Source organism: Protopterus annectens, chromosome 8.part1 (genome assembly GCF_019279795.1).
Source record: "Protopterus annectens isolate FY-2018-M chromosome 8.part1, PAN1.0, whole genome shotgun sequence".
NCBI classification, from domain to species: Eukaryota; Metazoa; Chordata; order Ceratodontiformes; family Protopteridae; genus Protopterus; species Protopterus annectens.
Genome location: NC_056742.1, coordinates 80571638 through 80598182, shown reverse-complemented (window position 1 = coordinate 80598182; position 26545 = coordinate 80571638).

The window sequence follows — 26545 nt, the reverse complement described above, 5'->3', positions numbered from 1 at the left end:
TTAGGCACTGTGTCTTGTTTTAATTTGGGACTGCATCATCCAAGCATTCCTGGCGGTGTTCATGTAATGGCTGTCTTACAGGTTCTGAGGCGTGGCCCATATTTTGCACCTGCACGGGACCTTTCATGGATTCCACATCATTTTGGAGGTGTGCAAGTAATGCTTAGCACATGTTTTCCACTGTGATTTCCTGGACAGGGACTGTGGTCAGGATTTGTATATCCAGTGTGATTACTATATGGTCTGGAGTTACCAGTGTGCAATACACTTCTCATCTTGACATCCCGTACCCATGTTGCTGATTATCACATCCAGTATGCTTGCCCCTCTTGTGGGTGTGCTACGTTGTTCCTGGGCCTTTTGGCTTGTGGATTCAATGACCTTTTGTCCTACACTGTTGCAGCTGGTATAATGCTCCCAGTCTATGTGTCTGGGTATTTGCAGTCACCCAAAATAATGTGGTTTGGAGGACTTGATATATTCATGTATTCCAGCATGGGCAATGCAGTTCCTGGTGTTGGGCCAGTACTCTGTAGCAGGCTATACACTGGTGGGCGGTTTTAGCCACTGTTACTTGAGCATGGCTAGTCCATGCTGCTTTTTGTGGTGGTACCAACATGGGAGTGTGGTTATCCTTGACAATTCTTGCTGGTCGCCCTCCTTTTGTAGCTTGTTCCAAGTGTTGAGGATGTACAGCACAGTATGAGGTGTAACCTGGTAGTGTTAGGGTGCTGTTGTGAGCCTTGCCTCAGTATTCTGTTACAGCACAGTTATCAACATTCTCCATACTGGGTGGGCTTAGTCTGCATGCATCTTGCTGTTTGACCTTATCCCTTATCTGATTCTTATCCCTTCTGGTACCTATGGAGATAGGTTTGTGTTTTGCACCTTCCTATTCGCGGGACACTGTGCATGACAACAGCCTTTGCCAGTATCCATACGGCCTGCACTGATAGGTGCATGCCAGTCCTGGCAGGTGGTGCATCATGTCATGCTCAGCATGTCATCCCAGACTGGCACACAGTTCATCCCCTTTGCCTACCTGCATTACTTCAGTAATTGTTGCACTTCATCATCTCGTTGTCCTGTTGTGGCATGCTGCTTGTTGAGGGTAGGATGTTAGACAGGGTCCTCAGGTGTGCATATGGTACTTGGTGTTACATTACTTGACACACAGCAGTCATGCCTCAGGTGGTGCTGCAGGGCTGCCTCTGTCGGATGCACATATTACACTTCCCTGTACATGTTTGTGAGCAGGTTGTGTCACATTAGGCATCCCTGTTACTATATGGTGAGTCGGAGAGGGGTATCATTCCCAAGGTTCCTACTGAGCCAATGTATGTGCTATGCGTTGCCTCTTTGCCAAAGCCAGGGCATACTGGGCATGCCTCCTTCTGCCTACTGGGGCAGGCTCAGGTTGTTCCTCCTCCGAGTCATGCTGTGCCTGTGGTGGCCTTGGCGATGGTGGGGGGCTGTTTGGCCCAGCCCTATGGTGATCCTGCTGCAGCTGTTTTCGCATGATCATATTATGTAGCATAGCACATACCATGACAATTTGGGTACATGTAGTTGGTGTGTACTGCAAGGCTCCACCAGATGTGTCCAGACACCGGAACCATGACTTGAGCAGCCCAAACACACGCTCTATTACATTACGTGTTTGTGCGTGTGCCTCATTATGGCGTTCCTGTTCAGGTGTGTGTGCATTTCTGATGGGTGTCATCAGCCACGGCTCCAGTGCATATCCTGCATCCCCACTAGGTGTCCGTGTGGGATGTCCCCATTGGCAAATGTCTGGTACAGCTGCGTCAAATGCCAGATGTGGGAATCATGGTAGCTCCCAGGACAGCCGCACACACATTCATTATTATGCCCTGGGCATCACACACGACCTGGCAGTTGATGGAGGGAAGCCCTTGCGGTTTATGTAGGCCCTACCCGCTCTCCTGCTGGTGCTTTGATGCGTATGCGTGCAGTCTATGGCACCCAGTACCTCAGGGTATTCCGCTATTTGCTGGAAGAGACGATGTTGCTGGCCAATACCTCACGGGCATTGGGGAAGTATACATGATCACCGACATGTGCTGACATGGCATCCAGGAACTGGTGTAGTACCCTGGAAGCTGATGCCTGTGATATCCCCATCATATCACCAGTTGGTCTCTGGAAGGTACCTGTTGCTAGTATTCTTAGGCCAACACATACCTTGGTTTCCACTGGAATGGGTTCCCTCTGTTGGTTCTGTGTGTGAGGCGTGGCCTGCACAGCTCCACTATTTGCTGCAGGAGCTCTCTGTCCACTCTATAGCGCTCTACTATCTCCAGCTCATGTAACCCGTGGTAGGTGACCCTGGGCCTGTACACTCTTCTCCGTCTCCTCACTGCGGGTTGCCTGGCACCATCTGCATTGTCACCACCCTCAGCAAGTCGCCTATGTCTCATTATGACAGCTATGGCAGCCCCTAACATTTCTGCTCTGAGTTCAGCTTTTCAGTTTTCACTTCTGATAACTTAACTCCTGTCTTGCAGTGTCTCTTGAGAGAAACATTCTACACTGCTGTTTGCAGAGTTTTAAGTGCTGGGCTGGCCTAGTATTCTGCCTGTGTAATTGCCTGCATCTAATTGTCTTCACCTGCTAGCTCCAGCAGTATTCCCTGCTAACTTCCTAGTACATCTGTTGTTTCCTTTTTCCTTTCTGTTTCCTCAGGGTGGGGCCGTGTGCAAACCAGCAGAAACACGCTCACAGTGGCTTACACGCCGCACACACTTACACAGTTCAAAATCTGCTTATTCAGTTTTAAACGCGTGCACGCCCACGCAAACGGTGTTAAACAGCTCCCAACACGCTCCCACATGCTTAGTCTGCCTTACACGCGCGCACACTGCCTTACACGCCAAGACACTGCCTTACACACAAGCACACCGTCTTACTCTCGCTTCACGGCGCACACGCGCATACGCCCAACAAGAAACCTTGGTGTAGGCAACAGTGTACACCTTCCATTTCTTGGCTTTCTCATGTTTACTTGGGGGCACACCTCCTTCCTTGATATCTCTCTGACATCTGTCATGTAACTCTACCTTCCAATTACTTCTATCCCTTTCTACCATCCCCCCCTGTGATGTCACCTATCTCCTACTCTGTTCCTCCCCCTTCTGTAACTCTTACACTACTCAGACTGTGCTCATTTACTATGTGACAGTGGTATTCAGTATCCTTACCCTAATTTGCATCAGATTGCCTACTAATGCTTAGTTACATCTCTTACACTTGGCTTCCCCCCTTGGCAACCACTACACGGTGGCCATGTTGGTTTTCCTATGCTGGTCCCTCCATTGACATTCCATATATTGCATAAAACCTACATTTGTAGGTTTAAAACCTTCGTTTTCGAGTTTTATGCAGCGCAGCCCGTTTGCGTGGGGCTGCGCTGGGTTTACACATCGGCAATTGCCGAAAAAATAAAAATATTTTTCAAATTTATTTTTCACATTTTTGCATGGGGTTGCATTGCCAATGGCCACATATTTGGCCATTGGCATGCTGCCTATACCATATGCACCCTTTATTTGGAGCTGTCATGGCTCCATTGCCGTGTTTGCAGAAACGTACTCAGTTGTCAACTGAGTACATTTCTGCAGCTAACACGGCTCTTACACGGGCTGTTCTTGGCTTCCTGGATCGCTAATCAGCCTCATTTGCATGCTATTCGGCTGCAAGTGGGCTGATTAGCTTAGCCACGCCCACTCCGTGTAAGAGCCGTGTTAGACTAACTCTTACACGGACTTTGGGCTGTTCCTGGATCGCGAAGGCTACATGGAGTCTTACACTACTCTTAGACTCCGTGTTAGCCTTCGTGAATCCGGCCCGCTGTCTGGTTCGATTCTCAGCTAGAGCGTCTTCTGCATGGAGACATGCATGAATGGGTGTACCTTCATTGAAGGTTGTGCATCAAGGCTGGTAACTTGGCATGTAAAAATCAACTACCAATCATTAGCGGACTGGAGTTCCGCTGTGGCAACCCCTAACCGGGAAAAGCCAAAAGACACAACAATACATATATATATATATATATATATATATATATATATATATATATATTTGTGTGTGTGTGTGTGTGTGTGTGAAGGGGGGATGCAATTTTCTATAGAAGGTAGATCTATAAATAACTGTAATTCTCACATTGAGGAAAAGATAAATCAAATATTAATTAATGGGTATGACAATCACCAAAACTTGACAGACACATTAAGTTTGAAACCTGTTTTCCTAAAAGTGCACTGTAATTGTATTATATGTTTAACATTTATTATGTTTAGACAAGGTGCTTAAATTGCTAGGTCTATAAAATGGTCAGTTAGTAAACCTCCATTTGCCCGCTGTGCGACTCTGAGTCATACAGACACTTATGCAGTTTTACCTAGTGAAGCTCAGATGAGATGCCATGCATTAGGTATCTATATGCTGCTAAAGCCTTACAGAAAGGTTGTTTTGACACAATAATTCCTTAGTGGCGTATTGCACTCTTGTACTTTTTCCTCATGAAACTGAACATCATTAACCAGTGAATACAAATGGCACAATTTAGATTTCTTTTCATTGTTCCATTCACACTTTTTATCAGCTCATCACTGACCTCTGGCTCCTTTGTCTGCTGCTACACACTCTATCCAGTTGTGGGATCCACACACCTAACAAGTGTGATGCCCCAGTATATTCATTCATTGAATATGTTAACCCTTTGCGGAGAAGATAGACTCTAGGTTATTGGGGGTTTGGTCATCCCCACACTGGGAGTGCAGTCTGACCCTCTTCATACTGCATCTGGATGTATTTCTTTATTTCTGCCCTATGTTCATGTTTTCTCTGTGGGGGATCACATACACTGATATGATCTATGTATTCATACATGCAAATCCACTGACCTCTTTGGGTGCACTGGCATACAGTGCTGTACTGCTTCCAGTTTCTAACAAAAAGCAATACTCAGCAGCAAAACCCTATCCCTTGCCCAAATTAGGCAAGCTGACCATCAGCTGCTCATGCCTACCCCTCAGCACCCCATCACCATCCACTCTTTTTTTCCTTATCACTGACTGACACTGGGTCAAAAATAGTGTAGGTGAATATTTTGTCACTGTGTGAATAGGTTGACTGCTATTTGATTTTATGCCATATGTAGGTGCTGTTATTTTTTTCTGTGGGTCACTGTAACTTCATGTCCCCATACAGTGTCCGATGTTTTTTTTTTTTTTACTTTTTTTTTTTTTTTTAATATTGGCCCATTTTTTTAACTCTCATTAATTTATCCCTTTTCTGTGAATACATAAGTTGTTCTATACCATACTCTGAGTGGTCATTTAGTATTAGTACTAGAGATGTTTGACCAGTTGAGTGTCATTTTTATTTTTATGTGTACACACTTGTTAACCAGAAAACTGGTGACTTCCTTGAAGTACACCTTGATAATCCCTCATCTGTTTGATTCTGATGTGTACTGGATTTGTCCATCTAAGAAAAAAGTAATACATATATTTATGATTACCAAAGAGCAACTAATACATAGCTGTATATTCACGGATTGCACACATCATTCATAAGTTATTAACTGTTCAGAATGCTGAATTAGTCAAACTCTTGTAGCTCCTTGGTTAGCCAGTTTCAGTGTTTATCCTTTGTTTTCTATTAGGCAAGGACAGTTGAGGTGGAGGTGGTAGCCAAGCTGACCAAGAAAGCTTGGTGGCAGTGTTTAAGTTCAAATAGGAGTTATTCAGGTCTTTGCTCCACCAGTAACCTAAATGTGGAAGGCTAAGGTTTTGCTATTAAGCATTGTGCAAGCACGGGTAAAGTGCATATTCTAACCGCACATGAGTGCCCCATTCAGATAATGTGTTTTGCCTAAGGGTACACAAAATTTCCTCGTGTTCTTTCTCAGTACATCACATTAAGAACTAAAACTGTTGGTAAGGTAATTAAATTATTGTTCTTACACCAGCATTGCTTACACTGATAAGAAATGAAGAATTTAAGATAACTGTGGAGTTATGGGCAGCATATACTGAAAGAACTGAGTAGTTTTTCCTGGTGAATAATATTCTAGAAGATAAGCTTAAGGAAACATTGCTCTGCTTGATGAGTGTGTCCATGAGTGGGCTCTTTTGGCATCTAGTTCAGCAGTGAAACTGATAGATAAAAGCTACAAACAGACCAATACAGAGACATTTTGAATTCAAACTGTTAATAATAGTATTATGATTTAATTTCAGTCATTACAATCAGAAAGCGAATGTGCACGTGAGACAATATGTTGCTGATGTGAAGAAACCTGAGATTTGATCTGGTGTCAGTATGGATGTAACACTAACGGATAAAATGGTAGCATTCACAGTGAAGATGCCTTTAAAAGCTGCTATCTGAATTAAATTTAACTTTTCTAAAGGCATTAAAACTTCCATTGAGTAAGGGAGCAGCAGACAGATATACTTAACAGTTGACAATTCAGTTCACTTGTGTGATGATTACAAGCTGACTTTTAATTGCTGTCACATTCAGATTGCATAAGTTATCTCTTAAGAGAAAATCAGTAAGTTTGGGGAGGATGTAACGTGTGACCTGGGCTGGATCTCCAGTAAGCAGCTGAACTGGAACCATCTCCCATATACCCCTCTGGGTCTGCCTTTGTTTACAACTCATATTGGTACTGTTTGCACTGTTAATTTAAATGTTATTGCAAATCTTGCTTGCTATCAGCAGAAAGGATTTTATGGGTGCACTAAGATGGTCAACGTTTAAGTTTTGCCTTTGGGCTTCTCATATGTAACATCTCTTCCTACTATACATCAGATATATATATATATATATATATATATATATATATATATATATATATATATATATATATATATACACATGCTTCCACTAAAACCTGGGATAGTTGAACCCAGGTTGTCTGAGTCATAATCTGGAGTTTATCCCTCTATGCCACACAGCTGACCTTCTCATTGAAGAAATGAGGGCTGCTAATGAGTGAGCGATGGATTCAATAGTGGCGCCAGTCCTTTACATGGCATTGCAGAAGGACATTAATGGAACACATCCTTCCTTTGGGTGAAACAAAGGAACTATATACTCAATGTGTGTATAACAGAAACATACAAAAAAGCATTCAAAAAGAGATCAAAAGAGGAGAAGGGACATTATAATGGTGGATAAGCAATCACAAATGTGGTACATTTAAAGTGCATAAAAAGAGGTATGATGCAATACATCTAGGAAACAAAGATCCAGAAGAAAAGTTTACAGTGGGAGAAGGAAGTAGGTGACAGTAAAAGAAGAAAAGGAAATCCTGTGGTACTTGTATCAATATAGCAAGGGTTCTGGTTTAATCTTCATTGAATAAAAATAATTCTAGAGATGCTAATTGTGTGTTTGAGTGCTTCAGTTAGTCAGAAGTACAGACGATACCTTAGATCAGCCTTATGTTGGATACTTGAAATGCAGTTCTTGCTATAGCATATAAGAATGTTTCCCGATGTGTGTGTGCTAACAAATGCTTTTACTTATGTGCTCATCATCATGTATGAACCTTTACATTAGAGCTACAAGAAAATGGAAGTGTTATTCAAACTATTATTATTTAAACATACGTTTCATATTAGCATGTTTACTTTGTGGTGGTTAGGAAATGAGTGCTGCAAGAAATGTTGCTGCGTTGATACAATCTACTTGTAAATACCCTATACATAAAATCACTTAGTTTAGTCAAAGTTCATGACTATCTAAAGCCACATCTGTTTAACTGATCATGTCATGACTGTCTGAGCCCAACCATGCCTACAACTCATAGATATAAGCAAATATAAAGTGACTAGATCTGACAGTGCTCATATGAAACTACCTGAACGTAGGCAAGTTACAGGAACCAACATAAAGGAGTGCTCATAGGCTTGCAATGACCTCCGGATTGATGGCCTAGTAATCTCCTATGATCCTATGACTCTATGATCCTACAAGTCCACTGGCCTGCATAAGAAGAAGCACTAATGCTGAACGCAGGTGCTATTCTTTGTAAGGATTGTTAGTTAGGCCCTGTATGGAATTCTACAGTGTTTTGAAAGTCATATAAACAAAGATGAATGGACTTTGATCTTTAAATTATGGAAGAAAAAGGTGTCATCTAAAAATTCTAATAGCTAAAGGTAATTATAAAAATCTAAACATGCACCCTATTTCACAAGGGAATGTAGTGGTGAATGAGCAGTTTGAGAAAGTATTTATTTATCAAAGTGGTGGAAACAAGAAACAGATTTCTTTAAAGAGCAATTTATTCTAAAATAAACAACAAATCAATGCGTGTTGTGATGACCCACCACTGCCAACCAATAATCAAGGAGCCTCAATCCTCACCACTGGCAACAGTGGGGGACGCTCACTGAGAGGATGACAAGTACACATACAGTATTTCCAGATGCAGCTCTCCGCATCAAGTGCAATTCCCTTAAGAGCACACAGAGACCAGTCAGTTTGGGGCTGGTTTCTCCCTCTTCCTAAAGATGTTCATTAAGACTCCCCAGTGGCATAGCCATAGAGTCCAGTCCTTAGTCAGGGTTCCAAGTCAAGTCCTCCAACACTCTCTGTCCAACCGGTGCTTCATGTCTCTGCCCAAGTAACTGACACACACACACACACACACACACACACACACACACACACACACACACACACACACACACATCACACACACACACTCACACACACGCACACACTCTCCTGGAGATTTGTTTTATGCACACACATACACACCAGGGAAAGGCTAGCACAGGTTTACTAGCAATGTCCCCTTCTGCCCAGACTATAAATTAATTATCACTGCCACCAGAACCTATTATCAGCTATTTTAAGGCCCTTAAACTGTGTAATATTAATATCAACACAGATGATAGTTTGATGAAGAGCAAGGCTATTAGGAGGGGCCAACAGTGTCACAAAATAAATATGCAAGTACTCTCAAAACTTAAATATATCTCTACACAACTCAACCACAATGAAAGGTTTAAATATATTTAATAATAAATAATAAAATAACAAGTCAATACTAAGTATATATTCACAGTGACATCAGAGTTAAAAATCACTGGAAATATTTAAAATAACATTGCAGTACAGTCTCAAATAAAACAAAAACATCTAAACTAAGCTTTACTATATTCCTCACTGTATCTAAAAGAATTGCTATTCTCTAGTAACTTACTATTAGAGCAAGGCAGATGTGGTGAATGGAACTTCTAGTTGTGAGTTCCAAGGCAGAATACAGAATGCTCTGTCTCACTAAGAGACTTCTCAGATTATCTCAAATATTACTGCTGGGAGAGCTTGCAGAATGACATCACTTCTTGTCATCTGACTTTACTTCCCAGGTGAACCCCCCACTGCTGGAAGCTGGCAGTATTTAGCATCTACCTGTGAAAATACATAGACCACAGATCTTTGGCAGATGCTGGAAGTCATAAAACAATTGCATTCCTTCCCACTTTTAAGACTAGTAATTAATTCACCCTAAAAACAATACAGAAAGATTTTCAGCACAGAATTTGTGCCTCTAGTTACAATGAAAACTGAGATACCATATTTTATTGCATAGCCTATAAAGCAAATTAGTTTCAGTTATTTTCCTAACATTTGTTGGAGTGAAGTTAACCTCCCGTATTCCAGTTTCCACTGTTTATATATATATATATATATGTATATATATATATATATATATATATATATATATATATATATATATTTAGGCAGTTACAATAGTGTATGTACATTTCTGCTTTCTTCCAGCAGGGCACACTGCGGTTACATTTCAAAAACAAACACTTTATAAAATACCTTTTCTATACACATGTCTGTACAAACCAGTTTGATATACGCATGACATACAGTTCTAATACAGTTGTAACACAAGCAGCTTATATAAATCATTTTGATATTCATAAATGACATATAATTATTTACAAAATTCCAGCTAGCTGTGCTGGCAGTATCTCCTTTCATGACACGTGCTGAAGAAACACAAATAAACCATGGTCAAAGTTAGAAAAAAGTAACCTGTTGGTAACAGAAGTGTAATGAGGGATAGGACAAATTAGGCCATTAATAACTAGGAACAACAGCTTTTCTAAGCAACCAGGTGAGGCACATGGCTATCTGTTACTTTTGCTTGTGTTGCTATAGTTTTTGTACTTCTAGATGGACTTTCAATTAAATAATATGTGCAATGGTTACTTTTATCACCCTGAATGAGTTAACATTATAATTGTATTCATATGATTGCTTTAACTTCAGAAAATAAAGGAGAAATGCTTTTGAACTACTGGACTACTATAAAAATAGAACACAGAGATGATGTTTGTGATCTCTTTTATTTTACGGTTTCAGCTGGTATTGTAAAATCTATGCTAATGATACTGCTCAGCTGACTGCAGTTTTGCAGAACACCCCTGATTTTATCTCATATTTATGCCCTGTCTTTTGTAAAATTTCTAGTAAATCACTGAGGATTACAGTCAGTCAGTAAGCAAGCAATAATGTCCAACAGGGCATGTGTTATTATGGAAGTAATGCATACCCTAGAGTGAGCTGAGGCCTGATGCCACAGGCTGAGGACTTCTACATCCATGGAAGGCTGTTGTTTTAACAATAACACACAATCTGGAGGGCATTAATGAGCATAGAGAATGGACTATCTCTTAAATAACTTTACATTTCTTTTAACATTATTATTATTATTATTATATGTATTTTTTTAATTTGTTGATGTAAAAAAGTTCCATCACCTAAAGATTCACACTTGCTTTAGTGTACATAATTTTTGTTGGAGGAAATATTTTACATCCAAAATATAAGTCATGCTAGTATTTAATGTACACACACACACACACACACACACACACACACACACACACACACACACACACACACACACACACACACACACACACACACATGCACGCACACACTCTCCTGGAGATTTGTTTTACGCACACACACATACACACCAGGAAAAGGCTAGCACAGGTTTACTAGCAATGTCCCCTTCTGCCCAGGCTATAAATTAATTATCACTGCCACCAGAACCTATTATCAGCTATTTTAAGGCCCTTAAACTGTGTAATATTAATATTAACACAGATGATAGTTTGATGAAGAGCAAGGCTATTAGGAGGGGCCAACAGTGTCACAAAATAAATATGCAAGTACTCTCAAAACTTAAATATATATCTACACAACTCAACCACAATGAAAGGTTTAAATATATTAATAATAAATAATAAAAGAACAAGTCAATACTAAATATATATTCACAGTGACATCAGAGTTCAAAATCACAGGAAATATTTAAAATAACATTGCAGTACAGTCTCAAATAAATAAACAAAATCATCTAAACTAAGCTTTACTATATTCCTCACTGTATCTAAAAGAATTGCTATTCTCTAGTAACTTACTATTAGAGCAAGGCAGATGTGGTGAATGGAACTTCTAGTTGTGAGTTCCAAGGCAGAATACAGAATGCTCTGTCTCACTAAGAGTCTTCTCAGATTATCTCAAATATTACTGCTGGGACAGCTTGCAGAATGACATCACTTCTTGTCATCTGACTTTACTTCCCAGGTGAACCCCCCACTGCTGGAAGCTGGCAGTATTTAGCATCTACCTGTGAAAATACATAGACCACAGATCTTTGGCAGATGCTGGAAGTCATAAAACAATTGCATTCCTTCCCACTTTTAAGACTAGTAATTAATTCACCCTAAAGACAATACAGAAAGATTTTCAGCACAGAATTTGTGCCTCTAGTTACAATGAAAACTGAAAGATACCATATTTTATTGCATAGCCTATAAAGCAATTTAGTTACAGTTATTTTCCTAACATTTGCTGGAGTGAAGTTTACCTCCCGTATTCCATATATATATTTAGACAGTTACAATAGTGCATGTACATTTCTGCTTTCTTCCAGCAGGGCACACTGTGGTTACATTTCAAAAACAAACACTTTATAAAATACCTTTTCTATACACATGTCTGTACAAACCAGTTTGATATACGGATGACATACAGTTCTAATACAGTTGTAACACAAGCAGCTTATATAAATCATTTTGATATTCATAAATGACATATAATTATTTACAAAATTCCAGCTAGCTGTGCTGGCAGTATCTCCTTTCATGACACATGTGCTGAAGAAACACAAATAAACCATGGTCAAAGTTAGAAAAAAGTAACCTGTTGGTAACAGCAGTGTAATGAGGGATAGGACAAATTAGGCCATTAATAACTAGGAACAACAGCTTTTCTAAGCAACCAGGTGAGGCATGTGGCTGTTATCTGTTACCTTTGCTTGTGTTGCTATGGTTTTTGTACTTCCAGTTGGACTTTCAATTAAATAATATGTGCAATGGGTACTTTTATCACCCTGAATGGGTTAACATTGTAATTGTGTTCATATGATTGCTTTAACTTCAGAAAATAAAGGAGAAATGCTGTTGGACTACTGGACTACCATAAAAATAGAACACAGAGATGATATTTGTGATCTCTTTTATTTTACGGTTTCAGCTGGTATTGTAAAATCTATGCTAATGATACTGCTCAGCTGACCGCAGTTTTGCAGAACATCCCTGATTTTATCTCATATTTTTGCCCTGTCTTTTGTAAAATTTCTAGTAAATCACTGAGGATTACAGTCAGTCAGTAAGCAAGCAATAATGACCAACAGGGCATGTGTTATTATGGAAGTAATGCATACCCTAGAGTGAGCTGAGGCCTGATGCCACAGGCTGAGGACTTCTACATCCCTGGAAGGGTGTTGTTTTGACAATAACACACAATCTGGAGGGCATTAATGAGCATAGAGAATGGACTATCTCTTAAATAACTTTACATTTCTTTTAACATTATTATTATTATTATTATTATTATATGTATTTTTTTAATTTGTTGATGTAAAAAAGTTCCATCACCTAAAGATTCACACTTGCTTTAGTGTACATAATTTTTGTTGGAGGAAATATTTTACATCCAAAATATAAGTCATGTTAGTATTTAATGTATACACACACATGCACACACACACACACACACACACACACACACACACACACACACACACACACACACACACACACACACACACACACACAGACACACACACACACACACACACACACACACACACACACACACACACAGCAGTTAACAGCCACTTTGTTTATCCACACATTTCTTCTTGTGAGCAAACGAATGAAACACACACACAAATGCAAGCACTGAATTGTTTGGCCCACCCCATCCCCTTTACTGTCTGTGGTTTTCCTTCTTTGAATCACTGATTGTTAAAGTGAGTCAATAATAGTAAAAATTAAGGGTTTTGCAACTTTTAATGTTTAATGAATGGACTGCATATGCTGAGGGACTTCCTGGTGCAGTCAGTGGTGTCTCATCTGTCTCTGACTCACTCAGTCACTCTCACTTACAGTCACACACACACACACACACACACACACACACACACACACACACACACACACACACACACGTTTTTCTTTTTTTAATTTAGTTTTTCTTTTCATTTTACGTTTGTTATACAGCAGAGTGCTGTTTAGTGAGTGTAAAAAAAACAGTGGCTGTTTGCTTAACTGCTCAAGCTTCACAGCAGCTTAATGACGTAGCATACTCATTTTTCAGTGGGTGGTAACCATACCCTAACACCCTGCTGGAGAACATTTACTTTTCCAGTAAAGGTTTAATGTACAATTTACACATTCTCAAAAAAGCCAGATTATCAGTGGTATTCTTAAGAATAGGTATGCTGATGAGAAACGTGTTCTATTAACTTTCTGTAGTACTTATAGTAATATTTGTACCTCCATTATATTCACTTTGCTCAGAATCCTTGCGCAAAGAATTTTAGTGGATAGAACCAATAAAATATATAGCATCCTGTGTCTTCTGGTGCTACCATCATAAAGTTATTTATACCTGGATGTAATCCACTAGTTAGAAGTGCAGAACTACTCATTAAATAACATTCCAGGCTTTGCTTTAATGCAAAACAAAAGAATGACCCCCCCTGATTTACTAATCTTCTGTGCAGGACTAGTTTAATCCTGCACGGAAGCAACTGTTTAGGAGCAGGATGGCAGCGTGCCTTGCATAGTAATGAGGCACGCTGCCTGAGCTCCTAATCTTACATGGAGCGTGTAAGAGTGCAGGGGGCATGTCTGAAAGCAGAGCTCTCATAATATACATGCCTCTGCAATGAAGAACAGCAGAAAGGGCTAAGAAGTCAGCGAGACCACTCATAGGTGTCCGCATACTCCCACCAACATTACTCCTCATGTACAACAGCAAGTAATTACAAATAAAATAAACAAACCTTTTTTTTTTGTTTTAAAATCCAATTAAAGCTAACTGTAGGTGCACAGGTGTGCCCATCACTTAGCTATGGTTAATGCAGCTTAAATGGCTAAAGAGGATAACAAGGAAGATATATGCAAATGAAGCAGCATAGCATTAGTGTAGTGGGCAGAGCATTCGCCGTACGAGCAGGCATTTCTGGTTTAAGTCCCACTGCAGCACATTCCATTTTCCATGGCAAAGCATGTTATGACCAATATTTTTGTTGCATAACCCGCTAAATAACATATATTTGTGAAGTGGAGTACTGCATTAAATGCACATGTGAGGTGTCAGTGTCATAATGAATAAAGCACTAGTAAGCAAGTTTAAGCACTAGTAAGCAGTAGTAAGCATATGTAAGCACTAGTAAGCGAGTTTAAGCCCATTTGTGTGGGGGTAAGCAATACGCATACAGGTTAAGCAATTTATAAACTAACTCTCTGTAAGCATCATTAACTGGAGGTTAGCAGTGCTTACCCTCACGCAAGCCTGCTTACAACTGCTCAGAAGTGCCTTAATCACTGTGTATCCAATGGACCTTGTTCTGCCCAGCAACAAAATAAACAGACTTGTAGGTCTTAAATCCAGGACCATATACATTATAGTCACAGTAGTTAACCACCAAGCCATCACAGCAGTACAGAAGAATGAGGTATCAGCAAACAAGTCCTCACTATAGTAAAATTAAACTGAACCTGTGAAAGGAATCAGTATACAGTCATATGTTCCATAATCCACTACATCACATAATTATGTGAATTGGAGTACAGCAGTAAGCCTAGAAGTGAGGTGTAATTGTAATAGAGTGTTGAAGTCCCCAATAAAACACAAGGAACCCATACAGTGTACGTACACATGAATCATGGATACCAGGCATACATATAAGATGTAATGAGTAATAAATCAATGCCAAAAAGAAAATATAATGCAAAGTCCAATGTAAGCAATGCTAAGCATTGCACAGGCCAGCTTAGGAGGTGTAAGCAATGTGTAGGCCAGCTAACTCAATGTGCCCAGTGTTATATCCCTTTAAACAATGCCAACCTTAGGTAAGCAGGTTTGCCCATAGCTTAGCCTTTTCAAAACTGGCCAGTCACACAAAAGTGTGGGAAATCGGCCCTATTTAAACACAACAGGTGGGAATACATCTCACAACTGGCTGTAGCTTCCCTTGCAGGCACCATGTCAGGAAGGGGAGAGGGTGTGCGCTTTCAGGTGCAGTGCTGGTGCATCCAGGAGTCCAGAGTCATGGCAGGACTCCTTGTCAAAGACCATGAGCAGAGACTGCTGCAGGGCCAGGAACAGGGTACCCAATATAAGGTGGAAGCCAGGGACCATCTCACCTGAGACCTCACCACTGCCACTAGTATACCTCGAACTGGTGAGCAGGTCAGGCATCACTATGCCAACCTGAAGTGGCATAAAGGGGACCTCTTGGAGCAGTGGATCCAAGAGGCTAGAATGACAGGGGATGTCCCAGCTGTGTGTAAGTATCACCCCACTATGTGTGTAATAATTGCCAGCTCATGTATATCATGGATAGGTATGGCTAAATACTCCTCTTACATCCTCCACAGCTGCAATCGAGCAGGCTGCAAAACAGGAGGCCCATGGAAGTCACCTGGAGAGGTTGCAATGCGAGGAAGGTCAGTAATACTCTTGCATGTACTGTCATAGGAAATTAATCTAAAAGTATTAGTAAATTAATTGCCTGTATAAAACCTGTATTGATTAAGGCAAGTACTGAATACATCAGAGAATATGGCAGGAAGAGACTCATATAGTATGTATGTAAATAAAAGTGTAATAGCCTGACAATAAAGGTCTAACTGCTGCACTGCATGTGTATACTCTGGTATCATATGGTAATGTAGATTTGCATTCACATAATAGTACTGTTGTATTAAGCACTGTTACCCACACTATGCACCATAAATAGAATGTGTAGGAATGCCTGTATATGACTGCAATCCCCAGAGGCCATTTAGTACAACTGAGAGACACATAGACAGAAAACAGGGAAAAGGCAGACAACAAAACCTGAATAACACATGCAACTGAGATGTGAACTGTTGTATTTTAGCACACACAGCCATGGTTCGTAAACTGCCAGTGGTGGTAGTCTGCATACAGATACATACCCCACAACTGTACAGATATGTCCAGAATGTCCAGTAAAGTGGCCCATATCTGTTGCCTGTCAACCTGTCCCCCTGGGAAATCAGTGGGATGATCCCAGATGTATAGGCAGCAAACAGGAAATACAACTGATTGACACACATCTATGAGAACAAAACTGGCACACTAGGGACTTCCCAAAACCTTATGAGACTAAGAAGCCACATATGTCCCATTTACACGCCCATATTCTCAAGCTGTGGTCAGAGTGTGTACAGTAACAAAGTGAGATGTATATGCATAATAGTAATGTGGAATCTGGTACTGTGTGTGGCAACATTCAGGTAGTGCTAACAAACATTTCTACCACAAGTCTGTCAGATACCAACACTGTGCCCAGAAATACAAGAATGATACCCTGCACTGGTACTGTTTACATTGGTATTGTATGGCATTGTGACTGATGCAGTTGCTCTGAATAATGAAGTATTACTCATCACTGTCACCCACACTGTCCTACAAAATATAACTGTCTAGGAAATGTAGATAAGAGTGTTGTAATACAAGGTCAGAATGCAAAAGCACAGGAGAATTATAAGACAGAAAGCAGATAGGAGATATACAGCAATATCTATATAGCACACACAACTCTGAAGGACAGTGTTTAAGTTGTAGCAGACACAGCCATGGTCTGAATCCTGGGAGTGGAAGTAGGCTGCATACAGAATCATACGCCACAACTGTACAGATGAGACCAGAATGTCCAGTATATGGGCCCATATCTGCTGCATGTCCCCCTGTCCCCCTGCTAAGTCTGTGGGATCATTCCAGATGTTTAGCCAGCAAAGAGGGAAAACAAGTAATTGTCCAAAATCTATGTGAACAAACCTGTCACTATATCAACTCCCGAAACTGTTAGGAGAGTAGTAAGCCAAGTATGTCCTATCTACACCCCCATGTTGTCAAGCTGTGACCAGAGTGTGTACAGTAACAGAGTGAGATGTATGTGCACAACACTAATGTGTAATCTGGAATTTTGTGGCAACATTCAGGTAGTGCTAACAAACATTGCTCCCATAGGTATGTCGGATACGAACACTGTGCTGAGAAATAAAAAACATTATACCCTGTACTGGTACTGTTTACTCTGGTATTGTAGGGAATTGTGAGTGTTGCAGTTTCTCTGAATAATAAAGTATCACTGATCACTGTCACCCACACTGTGCTACATAATATAACTGTGTAGGAAAGCATGCATATGTGTGTGTCAAGTCACTAAAGGTTGAAGAGGGCAATATTCTAGATATTTCCCGGTGCACCTACATGTGGTCAACACATGGCCAGAGTCTGTGCAGAAAGAGTTGGATAGCTATGGGCACAACATCAACCCTGAATCTCAGAGTATGTGTAGATACCGTCAGTTAGTGTTAACATACATTCCCTCCACAGGTATACCAAGTAAGAGGTGTATACTGCAGGTAAAACCAGTTCATTTGTAATGATGACGACAGCCATATCACTGTCCAAACTAAGGCTATGGGGTAGTGTAGTAAGACATGCAGGGTACAGATAACAGCATTGACTAGGAAAGTAATGTGGACTATAGGAATATAATAGTTGTTTATTGACATCTTTCTCTCCCCCTACCATATATCCAACAATAAACAACATACCCACCCCAACCGGTATGTAATGACTCCAATGTCCTGATAATGCCATATTGTTTGATAAATATTTTAATTGTTCTCATGTATGTGCTATATTGAATTATTCCAACATTGGTGGCATTGTGCCATCAATGTACCTGCATGCTGTTCTTAATAACACTGTGGTCCCATATATGCATGTGTTCTGTTTGCTATGCAACTGTACCATATTTGGTGTCTGGGTTAATGGGAATACCTATGCATGCTGTTATACCTAACCCTGGAAAGTGTTGACTATTAATAACCCACATATGATGATTAGCTCTAAACACTATAGTATGTTTGGGAAGGCCGGTCCCAATGGACCCACCTGTCCCACATCAGCTGGCCATGGCACTGGGCATCAGCATGTCTGGGGCCCAACCGTAGACCTCCATGTCCATTGGTCCTGCACCACCTTTGGGTGGAACCGCCTCAGGGGATGGGGCTCGTCCACCCCAGGAGCGGGCGCGGACAGGAACCTGTCACCTGTTGCCAGGTCTGGGTCGTGGTGTATAGCAAGCTCAGCCAGCAGCAGGTGATCTGCTACACCAGCTCGAGGGCCGTGTGTTGCAACTAGAGGGTCAGGCTGGCTCTGCAACTCAGCCCCCAGCACAGCCACCTTCGGGACTGTGAAGGTGCAGTGGTGACTGCACATGGGTGGGGACCTCAGTCACACTGTTTCCACTAGGGGGCTCATGGGCTTCCGATTTCCCAACACCCCTCCCCATCAAAGTGTTTACCCCCCACATATGTCACATACCGCCCCTATATGCATCTTGTTTGTCTTGTCTGTTAACCTACCCAAACTGCCTCCCCAAATATACCTACTATCCCTCCCCAACATCCCACTCTCACCTGAAAAACAAATGAAAAAAAGAGCAATCTGTTCCCAAAAAAGAATCTCACCCCATACATAGCTGTCCATTTCACACACATGTCCACTGGACACGTAATCAGGTCTAATTGGCTTCACGACTTATTATTGTTGTCCTCACCCCTCTCCCAGGGGTTTGAATGTCCAAATATAATCTGTTGCTGTAGAAGAAATTGGCAGCTATGGACATTCCCCACACCCTTCCTGCACATCCCTAGCTATTTTCCCTACTGTCTTTCCCTCATTGTGCCCCTTTTTCACCACTTTCCTATCAACCCTTTTTCTTTCCTTTTAAAGAAATTAGTGCGGGGGTAAGTGGGAGTAAGCACTTTTAAGCAGCAGTAAGTGGGTTTAAGCCTGTTTGCACGGGGGGTAAGCAATGCCTACACAGGTTAAGTAATTTAGAAGCTAACTGAATATAAGAAACAGTAACCGGAAGTTAGCAGTGCTTACCTCCATGCAAACCCGCTTAGAACTGCTCAAAAGTGCCTTAATCACTCTGTATCTAACTGCCCTTGTTCCGTCAAGCAACAAAACAAACAGTCTCTACAATGCTCGAACCCAGGACCCTGTACACCTTAGCCAGAGTGATTTACCACTAAGCCATGTCAAATACACATAACTTGGATGTTTATACAAACATATCATCCAGCCCAGTCATTCAACAGTACAGGGAATGTATTCCAACATGTAGATATATGTGTGTGTGTGTGTGTGTGTGTTTGTGTGTGTATTAATATCTAAACAGATAAAACATATCTATATCTGTAAATACATATATATATATATATATATATATATACATACAAATCCATACATCTATAGATATATATGTCCACAGCTATATGTGTGTGTGTGTGTGTGTGTGTGTGTGTGTGTGTGTGTGTGTGTGTGTGTGTGTGTGTGTGTGTATATATATATATATATATATATATATGGTTCTACCTGACATAGTCGAAACCACACAACACCGACAACCACATCACCGACACCACATATTCGACAGTCCATAAACACGAAACCACACATAACCGACAACGAAATAACCGACGGTACACAAACACGAAACCCCATACACTGCACACACCACAATAACAATTAAAAACAAAACACATCCCCATTCCACAAACCACACACACAACACAAGCACACCAAAATCCTTACAAGCCCACACTAAACCTTACTCTAACCCTAAGGTCCGTCACTATCGCACACTTACCTACCCGCCTCCCCTCCTAACTCACTTTAACCCGCCCCTATCGCTCCTAACCCTAACTCACTTAACCCACCCCTATCGCCTCCCTAACCCTAACTCACTTAACCCACCCCTATCGCCTCCTAACCCTAACTCACTTAACCCACCCCTATCGCCCTAACCTAACCCTAACTCACCCTTATATCCCCACAGACCGTCAATCTCCACACTTACCTGCCTCGCACTAACTATGCGTCACTACCGCATACTCACACAGCCTTTCCCCATGTCGGCATCCTCGGCGTTGGTGTTGTCATCCGTCGTGTCGGTCTTCTGCATTGTCGATGTTCTGCCACTCGCGATTCGCGTCGGTCTTCTTCGATTTCGATCTTCTGGAGCTCCGGATTCCGATGTCGGTCTTCTGCGCTGTCGACGAAGTCAGGTAGAACCATATATATATATACAGCAAGTGATATATATGTAAGCAGATATATATATATATATATATATCTATATAGGTATATACGGACATACATCTGTAGATAACAATGGGAACATAAAAACATATATGTCTACATCCACTTTTAATGGGGTTGAGAGGCCCCAATCAACATACGTCTTGTACGAATAGGTATACCTCCCCACAGCCAAACAAGTCTGCCCTGCAATACACTACCAACTGCTGCAGATCCCATAACCAGGCCCTGACACGACATGGGCACAAGATGTTTACAGTACTCCATCACACCTGTATGATGCCAGGCTGGTATCAGTAACATATCATGCAGTACAGTCTGGCTCCAATAAGGAATGTACAATGTGGAAGCTATCAACATCCCTAGTATACATATACACATAGACATATATGCAGATACAGATATACATATATATGTATACATATATATGTAACTATACATACACACGCAGAGATATGTATAGTAAGATACATATGTAGAAGGTGCACACAATATGGAACAGCCACTAAGCCTACATATACCACCTTAACAACTGGACACTGTATGAGCCACCCATACAAATGACAATTGTTGCCTGTAACATATACCCACAGAGAGGTCAAAGGATATAACACCACACACAGGTTTGCATAAATGGGGAAGCTTTATTTGTGTACTATTAAAGTTGTGTATGCCATGTCACATAGCTGTTTAGACACTGACATCCATATAAACAGAGTAATGCAACTGTGAAACAGTTATACTAATACAGTAGTTCGGAAAGGTTTACAAATGTTGCTGTCCAAGCTGAGTCCTTCAGGTAGTACAATAGTAAAGACAGACTGGGCCACAAGATACCAAACAATCAACAGTAAGTAATGCAGATGTATAGTTCAGCAGCCTCTATCTACACACTGTACACAGTCCCTACGGGGTAAAGAACTCAGTTGACACAATGGCATGTAACTGTTACATAACAAGGCATAACTGGCACCAACACAAGCACACTGACAGACAGAACAGTCTGTATGGCAGGAGGCGGTAGGCCTGCATTTACCCAAGGTGGATTATATAGTTATGTACATCCAGATACCTTAAGGCAGTGTAGATATGGTGTGTGTGGGTGGTCACATCTGCTTTTATCATGTGCGCCATTGGCTACTGACAGACATCCTAAGGACATCATAGGACAGTACCACTGCTAGCACGTAATGCTCCTGTGGACTACAACAGAGATATTGGCCAATATATGTGGACAGTCTGACACACTCCGGACAGTCCAGAGGTATACACAGAACCCCTTAGTGCAAGATATGTGGACCAAGCCTGACAATGTGGATGTTAACAGCCATGTAGATGGGTAAATCACGTAACTACTGGTACATATTTGCCCCCATAGGTTATGCATTCACACACCCCTGTCTGTCTTGACGCATGATAACCGCTGGTACGGAGGTGCCATGGCCACATACTAGCCACTAGATATTGACATACATCATACAGCATTCCACTGCTCTGTCTGACATACATGACTGTTATGGTGGGCCAGCAGCAGTACATCAGGCAAGTGTCTGGACATGACATCTCACTGGGTAAGAACACTAAGCTGCTAGACATGTAACCATGCACTGCGCAAGCTACAGGCATACTGGCTTAACTCTGGTCTACACTTCCTATGGGGGAATGCACATGTACCAGCATGTATAGCAGGCTCTACAGGCATGTCACAGCACAGAGTATGATACACCTGTGTGAAAGTGCATAACCGCAACCAATGTGAACACAGCCAAAGCAACATATGGTAAGCTAGCGTAATATTACAGTATATAGACTATCTGTGCAACACCATCCTCATATGTGCCATTCACACACTAACCCTACATATACTGGGCCACTCCACAGTGTTGTCTGAAGCCTGACTGTGGTATGGGACATGTGTGTGTATGGTCCTACAATTGTGTAAGCCGATAGGGTAACATACAGTGGAGCAGCGTGTACCATCAGATAGAACAGGACCACGAACAATGACATCTACCACAGTCTGTACACAGGCCAAAGTACATATGAACAATACACACAGTGTCAACAATCACCATGAGTTCACAGACCTCAATACTGTAAACACAACCACAGAATGTCCAGATTATGTCATAAATTGTAACCCCTACTACACATAACATGTGTAGCAGTCTTGATATCTCACTGACTTGTTATCAGATATGATGACATTAATTATGGTGTACAGCACATTTGCACCTCTTACTGCATGACATATATACAAAGGGTGACAGAGTTGTGGCTGGAGACACATACACAGGGCCAATATTGACATGTTGCTGTGATACCCTCATACACGTACTGTTATAACAGGGTTTGTTGCAACGTATGTCTTATGAGGGATATGAAGTCAGTAACTCTCACGGCTGTCGCCATCTACAGACTGCAATCCTCACACTACCTTCTGCAGTTCACAGACAGGTGCTCTGTGGGTAACACATGAAACAAAAGGCACCACACACAGCCCAGTCTGCAGAAGACCCAACAGATGGGGGTTTCCTCATAAACATAGCACTGACATGGCAGGTATTAAAACATGTAGGACAGCCATATCCACACACACCCTGTTACACCAACATTACTCCAAATGCAGTATATCAGCACTTACAGTCTGTAGTCAAGTCAGGCACATCACCCTCCTGTGTGTTGCCCTGTTTCCACAGTGTATGTTGTTAGAGGTAGATCCCCAATCCATCTGAGATGCTGTTTGCCAAACAACGGATCGAGCTCCTGCTCACAGTGAATGTAAAGGCCCAACACCGATATGATGTTCCTAGATATTGGAGTGTGTTTCCATGCAATTGGCTATGGGAATGTTACCACAGCTGTTCCACATGCAATCAGCTAGAGGAGGGCTGCAATTTGTGCAGTGGCCATCAGCTGATCATGAGCAACACTTAAAATACACATGCTGCTGCCTAAGCACAGCAGGTGTAAGTCTCCACATCCACCAAAGAGGGAGTGAGAGAGGCAGACAGAAGCAACGAATGGTCAGGGAGGGGTGGGAGAGTAAAACATAAGCATGCTTGTGTCACACACCTACCAGTACATGGTAGCAACCCCCTGATGACTATGTAGTGCTACCACATGTCTATGTAGTTATTGGATGTGCCATATAGGTTACATGTTGAGGAGCCCTGAAAACGTATATGTGATGGTGAGTGCCATTTGCAACAGGGATATGGTAGCTATATGGTAGGTGTAGTACACGTGCCTGTTCACATGAACAGGTGCCAATGTCAACACAGCCACACTCTCACAGGTATGCACACACATTGACACACTTGACAGGGCCAGGAATACAAATCATCACTAGTGGGATTGCCACAAGACATTACAGTGCAGGTATCACATGCACCACAGGTGTCATACGGAGGTTATATGGGCAAAGGATATGTGGAGGTGTAGTGAGTGTGAATGTGGTCATACGCATCATACAACACACACAGACACAGGATGCCAGTACTGACATGCATGGGTGCATTGCTGCATGGGTGTGTCATGGTTGACTATACCAGATGGCTTTACAAGGCTAGGTGATGGCTTGGCATCAGGCCACATTACAATGGTCTTCATTATGGCTCAGGGGTGTAGTGTCTGGATCTGACCACACAGGTGGGTATTGTATCCACCATCCAGTCACCTGGGTGACTATTGTGTGTGGCCAATGCTGTGCATTGCTTGCCATTTATGTGTTCCTTTGGTCCATGACATGGACGGTGTCTGGGATGTGCACACCTCCCACATGCATGAACAGTGACATGTGGAACTGTACCTGGAGTGTGTGGCACATGTTGTGCACACAGATTGTTATCATCAGATGTGCCAGTCCTGGCCTCATGTGGTGGGTACTGTTAATGGATGGCAGGTTGACCCAGCACCTTTACTGACAGCATGGTGCCAGTATTCTCTGGTGTAAGTAGCATCTGCCCATACAGGGCATGTTTTCAGGCATGATATGTCCTTTGTGGGTCACATTTGAAGGCACCACAGGTGTTGCAGGTATCCAGTGGGGAACATGGGGAAGGTGCACTGTCGGCATGTATGTGCCTATTGGACTGATGGTCAGTATGCCATGCCCACTGTAGCCCACTGCAATAAGACCATGGTTACTATCAGTGGACAATATGCAGGCTACTACCAACATAGCGGCTGCTGCCTAGGCAAGTGTGTGTATGAGACATGGGTTGAGAATGTTATATGGATAATACTAGGGTCGCTCACTTTGTTCACCTAGCCTTGATGTCAAATGTAGGGGTATGGATATGCACCTCAGCATCTCGGCTATTTCACATCTGTTATCCCTGTACGGTGGACATTGTGATGTATACTAGGGCCTCCATATAAGAGATTTGCAAAACCTGCTCCCTATTGGCACCAGTTGTTACACACTCACAACCACCTCCACACAGGATACAAATTACAAACACAGACACACACACCTATCATGTCTGGGATGAGAACTCTGACTTAACTAGTTTACTACACTACAGTACTAAGCAGTTACAGGATGTGCCATGGAGATTACTGGAGTACTCATTCCCCAAAGGTGTATTTCTCAGTGAGTGACATCAGCAGGATTGCTAAAGTAGAGCATCTGAAGTGCAGTGAGTGTGACTAGCCTAAAATGCATTGCTCCCTACACAGACATAGAAACACACACAAAACATCCACAACTGCCATGTGTGGGGATAAGACCCCTATCAGAGTTTGATATCACACTACAGCATGAAGCAGTTATAGGATGCACCACAGGAATAACTGGAGTATTCCTTTCCCAAAGGTGTATTTCACAGTGAATGACATTAGCAGGATTGCCAAAGTAGGGCATTTGAAGTGTAGTGACTGTGACTAGCCTAAAAAGCATTGCTCTCTCCACACACACAGTTGCCAAGTATGGGATTAGATCTCCTTCCTAACTATTTTTTCACACTACAGCAGTACACAGTTATAGGACACGCCACAGAGATTACTGGGCTGCAACCTTCCCAAAGGTGCATTTCAGGGTGGATGACATCAGCAGCCTTGCTAAAGTAGGGCATTTGAATTGTAGGGAGTGTGACTAGCCAAAGAAGCATTGCTCTCTACACAGACAGAGGCACACAGTTGTCAAGTCTGGGATTAAAACTCTTACCTAACTATTTTATCACACTACAGCAGTATGCAGTTATAGGACGCATCACGGAGATTACTGGGTGACAATCTTCCCAAAGGTGTATTTCAGGGTGGATGACATCAGCAGGCTTGCCAAAGTAGGGCATTTGAATTGTAGGGAGTGTGATTAGCCTAAAAAGCATTGCTCTATACACAGGCAGAGGCAGGCACTGCTCACCAGTTTGGGGGATACCAGTGGCACTGATGAGGTCATTAGCAAGACTGTCCCAGGCCTCCACTTCTTTATACTGAGAACCCTGGTACTGCCCCTGCAGTAGTCTCTGCTCATGGTGTTTTGCCAGGAGCCATACCATGAATCTGGACTCCTGGGTGCCCAAGCACTGCACTCTAAATTGAGTGCCTTCCCCCACTCCAGCCATTCTGCCTACAATAGGGAGCTGCAACCAGTTATGGGAAGTATTCACACCTGTGGGGTTTAAATACATCTGATTTCCTGCACTTTTCCATGATTGGATGGTTTTGAAAAGGCTAAGCTATGGGCAGACCTGCTTACCTAATGTTGACATTGCTTAAAGGGGTATACCAC